This window comes from Pleurodeles waltl, chromosome 1_1 (genome assembly GCF_031143425.1).
Source record: "Pleurodeles waltl isolate 20211129_DDA chromosome 1_1, aPleWal1.hap1.20221129, whole genome shotgun sequence".
Classification (NCBI taxonomy): Eukaryota; Metazoa; Chordata; class Amphibia; order Caudata; family Salamandridae; genus Pleurodeles; species Pleurodeles waltl.
Genome location: NC_090436.1, coordinates 592,993,309 through 592,999,312, shown reverse-complemented (window position 1 = coordinate 592,999,312; position 6,004 = coordinate 592,993,309).

Below are 6,004 nucleotides of genomic sequence, written 5' to 3'. Positions count from 1 at the left end.
TAAAATGACAACCCATAGGTGACAGTAAGTTCTGATGCAATGGAAGTTAATGCCATCATGCTACAGCCACACGGAATACATCAATAGTCTGAGGAATGGTCAGTTGCACTGTCTCATCTGTGTGTCATTGGAAGTATTGGTGGATAACTGATGTTCTGTTGTCCTCATCCTCATTCTCAGCCTCCTCATCCTCACTGTCCTCAGGGTCCACTGGTGCCACAGGGGCATCTCCAATCTCCTCCTCCTGCAGAAAAGGTAATGCCATCTGAGGGCCAGGTTGTGCAACATGCAGCATACCACTACTATCTGGCAGACCTTACCGGGTGAGTAACACAGGGTTCAGGGACCCCCATCCTGTCAGATGGAGGCACCTGAACTTGGCCTTCAGGAGCCCGAAGGTCCTCTCGATGATCCTTCACCCATGTGCCTCATTATAACGTTCCTCAGGCCTTGTTCTGGCATTCCTCACAAAGGTCAGCAGCCACAATAGGTTTGGGCAGCCAGAGTCACCTGCAAGTATTGAGGGACAACATTTAGCCTCAGACAATGATTTGGGGATGTCACCTGAAGGCATACACTAACATACAGTGGGTGGGGACCATAGCTCACCTATGTGATGCTGCTATTCCTCAGAACAAAGGCAACATGCACCGACCCAGGATACTAAGCATTGACGTGGGATATGTACTGGTCCGCCAGGACCACCATTTGCGCATTCAGTGAGTGGAAACTCTTCCAATTCCTGACCACCTGTTCATTCTGGTATGGGGGGGACTAATGCAATATGTGTACCGTCAATGGCCCCAACAATATTGGATGAATGTTCCATTGCATAGAATCCGACCTTCACAGTGGCCAGATATTCCACCTGAGGGAAAGCTATGTAGCTGAACATGTGTTTCACCAGGGTAGACAAAACTCTTGCAAGCATGATTGAGAATATTGGCTGTGACATTCCTGCTGCCAAACCCACTGTCACTTGTAAAGAACCAGTTGCCAGGAAATGGAGCACTGGTAGCACTTGCACAAGAGGGGGGATCCCAGTGGGATGACGGATAGCAGATATCAGGTCAGGCTCCAATTGTGCACACAGCTCTGTGATTGTGGCCATGTCCAGTCTATAGGTGAGTATAATGTGTCTCTCCTCCAGTGTAGCCAAGTCCACAAGGGGTCTGTACAACGGGGTATGTCTTCTCCTCCTATTTATCCGCAGCGGTAGGTATCTAAGGGACACAAGAGTGAATAGGCTGTCACAATTTTTCACAATGGAACCCCAACCTCAGTGTTCATAGTGCATTTATGTGATAGGACAGTGGGAATGATGAGGTATGTGCTAATCGAGACTGTGACTCAGTTAAGGTTGATATGACCATTGTCTGCCAAAATGAAATGGCGACCGTCTGTCCTGTATGTAGGTACAGGTGGAAGTGAGGTAACTCCGCTGATGTTGGGCGTCATGGGGGAAGGAGGTCTTGCACTGCTGTGCAATTCCTCATTGGATAATATGGGGCTCTATGGAGTACAGTGGCCAATGGGCATCTGCGCTGTGGACGTGACCGCCATTTTCTATCTGAGTCCTCACTTGTTTCCTGATCTTCAATAGGAGAACACCTACACTGCGTGTGCTGCTGTGAACTATGTCTGAACCTACCGTGGTCAGTGTGACCGAGGAAAGGGCCCCTGCCTTCACTTCGGAGGAGTTGGAGCGATTGATGGATGCAGCCCCAGTACGGACTGCTGTATGGGCCTCCAGACCAACAGGTGAGTACACCTTGGGTATGATGCATGTGTGAAGGATGCATGGAGTTGTGTGTGCAAGCATCGTGTCATGGGGGAATGTCTTGTGGTGGTGTACATGGTGTGTGCCAACCGATATGTGTGCCACATGAAACAAGATTTGTGGGACAAATGTGTGACAGGCTGGATTGTATGTGTAATGGTGTCCACCTGTCAGAATTACCTCTGCAGGTCAGCGCCCATCAAAAGAAGGGATTATGGCGTGCCATCGCCAAGGACATGTGGGGCCTGGGGGTCGATGGCAGGTGGAGGACCGACTGTCGGAAACGTTGGGAAGACCTGAGACGCTGGGCATGGAAGACCGCAGAGGCCCAGATGGGGATGGTCTCCCAACGAGGAAGGGGTGCCCATCAGAACTTGACCCCCCTGATGGCCTGCATACTGGTGGTGGCCTACCCAGAGCTGTATGGGCGCTGGAGGAAATCACAGCAGCCACAAAGGGGTGAGTGTAGTGAGCATTATTACAATAACTGGCTGTAGGAGGCTGGACTGGCTTGTAGTGAGTACCAAGGGGTACTTACACCTTGCACCAGGCCCAGTTATCCCTTATTAGTGTATAGGGTGTCTAGCAGCTTAGGCTGATAGATAATGGTAGCTTAGCAAAGCAGCTCAGGCTGAACTAGGAGACGTGTGAAGCTACTACAGTACCACTTAGTGTCATATGCACAATATCATAAGAAAACACAATACACAGTTATACTAAAAATAAAGGTACTTTATTTTTATGACAATATGCCAAAGTATCTTAGAGTGTACCCTCAGTGAGAGGATAGGAAATATACACAAGATATATATACACAATAGCAAAAATATGCAGTATAGTCTTAGAAAACAGTGCAAACAATGTATAGTTACAATAGGATGCAATGGGGAAACATAGGGATAGGGGCAACACAAACCATATACTCCAGAAGTGGAATGCGAACCACGAATGGACCCCAAACCTATGTGACCTTGTAGAGGGTCGCTGGGACTATCAGAAAATAGTGAGAGTTAGAAAAATAACCCTCCCCAAGACCCTGAAAAGTGAGTGCAAAGTGCACCAAAGTTCCCCTAAGGACAAAATAGTCGTGTTAGAGGGAAAATGCAAGGAAACACAAATCAGCAATGCAACAACGATGGATTCCTGACTGAGGGTACCTGTGGAACAAGGGGACCAAGTCCAAAAGTCACAAGCAGCTCGGAGATGGGCAGATGCCCAAGAAATGCCAGCGGTTGGTGCAAAGAAGCTCTTACTAGGCTGAAGAACTGTGAATACTGCAGGAACGACAAGGGCTAGAGACTTCCCCTTTGGAGGATGGATCCGCCACGCCTTGGAGAGTCGTGCAGAAGTGTTTTCCCGCCGGATGGACGCCAACAAGCCTTGCTACACGCAAATCGTGCGTTTGGCATTTTTGGACGCTGCTGGGGCCCAAGAGGGACCAGAAGGTCGCAAATTGGACCTGCAGAGAGAGGGGACGTCGAGCAAGACAAAGAGCCCTCACTGAAGCAGGTAGCACCCGGAGAAGTGCCAGAAACAGGCACTACGAGGATGCGTGAAATGGTGCTCGCCGAAGTTGCACAAAGGAGTCCCACGTCGCCGGAGACCAACTTAGAAAGTCGTGCAATGCAGGTTAGAGTGCCGTGGACCCAGGCTTGGCTGTGCACAAAGGATTTCCGCCGGAAGTGCACAGGGGCCGGAGAAGCTTGCAAAGTCGCGGTTCCCAGTAATGCAGCCCAGCGAGGTGAGGCAAGGACTTACCTCCACCAAACTTGGGCTGAAGAGTCACTGGACTGTGGGGGTCACTTGGACGGTGTCGCTGGATTCGAGGGACCTCGCTCGTCGTGCTGAGAGGAGACCCAAGGGACCGGTAATGCAGCTTTTTGGTGCCTGCGGTTGCAGGGGGAAGATTCCGTCGACCCACGGGAGATTTCTTCGGAGCTTCTGGTGCAGAGAGGAGGCAGACTACCCCCACAGCATGCACAAGCAGGAAAACAGTCGAGAAGGCGGCTGGATCAGCGTTACAGAGTTGCAGTAGTCGTCTTTGCTACTATGTTGCAGGTTTGCAGGCTTCCAGCGCGGTCAGCGGTCGATTCCTTATCAGAAGGTGAAGAGGGAGATGCAGAGGAACTCGGCTGAGCTCATGCATTCGTTATCTAAAGTTTCCCCAGAGACAGAGACCCTAAATAGCCAGAAAAGAGGGTTTGGCTACCTAGGAGAGAGGAAAGGCTACTAACACCTGAAGGAGCCTATCACAAGGAGTCTCTGACGTCACCTGGTGGCACTGGCCACTCAGAGCAGTCCAGTGTGCCAGCAGCACCTCTGTTTCCAAGATGGCAGAGGTCTGGAGCACACTGGAGGAGCTCTGGACACCTCCCAGGGGAGGTGCAGGTCATGGGAGTGGTCACTCCCCTTTCCTTTGTCCAGTTTCGCGCCAGAGCAGGGGCTAAGGGGTCCCTGAACCGGTGTAGACTGGCTTATGCAGAATTGGGCACATCTGTGCCCAACAAAGCATTTCCAGAGGCTGGGGGAGGCTACTCCTCCCCTGCCTTCACACCATTTTCCAAAGGGAGAGGGTGTCACACCCTCTCTCAGAGGAAGTTCTTTGTTCTGCCATCCTGGGCCAGGCCTGGCTGGACCCCAGGAGGGCAGCTGCCTGTCTGAGGGGTTGGCAGCAGCAGCAGCTGCAGAGAAACCCCAGGAAGGGCAGTCTGGCAGTACCAGGGTCTGTGCTACAGACCACTGGGATCATGGAATTGTACCAACAATGCCAGGATGGCATAGAGGGGGCAATTCCATGATCATAGACATGTTACATGGCCATATTCGGAGTTACCATGGTGAAGCTACATATAGGTAGTGACCTATATGTAGTGCACGCGTGTAATGGTGTCCCCGCACTCACAAAGTTCAGTGAATTGGCTCTGAACAATGTGGGGGCACCTTGGCTAGTGCCAGGGTTCCCTCACACTAAGTAACTTTGCACCTAACCTTTACCAGGTAAAGGTTAGACATATAGGTGACTTATAAGTTACTTAAGTGCAGTGTAAAATGGCTGTGAAATAACGTGGACGTTATTTCACTCAGCCTGCAGTGGCAGGCCTGTGTAAGAATTGTCAGAGCTCCCTATGGGTGGCAAAAGAAATGCTGCAGCCCATGGGGATCTCCTGGAACCCCAATACCCTGGGTACCTCAGTACCATATACTAGGGAATTATAAGGGTGTTCCAGTAAGCCAATGTAAATTGGTAAAAATGGTCACTAGCCTGTCAGTGACAATTTGGAAAGAAATGAGAGAGCATAACCACTGAGGTTCTGATTAGCAGAGCCTCAGTGAGACAGTTAGTCAATACACAGGTAACACATTCAGGCACACTTATGAGCACTGGGGCCCTGGGTTACCAGGGTCCCAGTGACACATACAACTAAAACAACATATATACAGTGAAAAATGGGGGTAACATGCCAGGCAAGATGGTACTTTCCTACACAACCCCCCCCCCAAACGAAGGACAATAAGACTAGCCATTACCTGATGAGTCTTCATTGTCTAAGTGGAAATATCTGGAGAGTTCATTTGTTTTAGCCAAAGTAGAGGTTTGTGGTCTGTCTGAACAATGAAGTGAGTGCCAAACAGGTATGGCCTCAACTTCTTCAGAGCCCAGACCACAGCAAAGGCCTCCCTCTCAATGGCAGACGCTTTTCTCTAGGGGTCAACCTTCTACTAATAAAAGCAACAGGTTGATCCTGGCCCTCAGAATTAAGTTGTGATAGGACTGCCCCTACTCCTAATTCAGATGCATCAGTTTGGACATAGAATTTTTTAGAGTAACAAGGGCTTTTCAGGACAGGTGCAGAGCACATGGCCTGCTTCAGCTCCTCAAAAGCTTTCTGACAGTTTGCTGTCCATAATACCTTTTTAGGCATTTTCTTGGATGTGAGGTCATTAAGAGGGGCTGCAATGGAGCCATAGTTCTTAATGAACCTCCTGTAATACCCAGTGAGGCCTAGGAAGGCTCTCACCTGAGTCTGAGTGGTAGGGGGAACCCAATCAATAATAGTTTGGATTTTCCCCTGAAGTGGTGCAATCTGTTCCCCACCAACAAGGTGTCCCAGATAAACCACCTTACCCTGCCCTATCTGGCACTTTGAAGCCTTGATAGTGAGGCCTGCCTTTTGCAGGGCCTCCAAAACTTTCCAAAGGTGGACCAGGTGATCATCCCAGCTG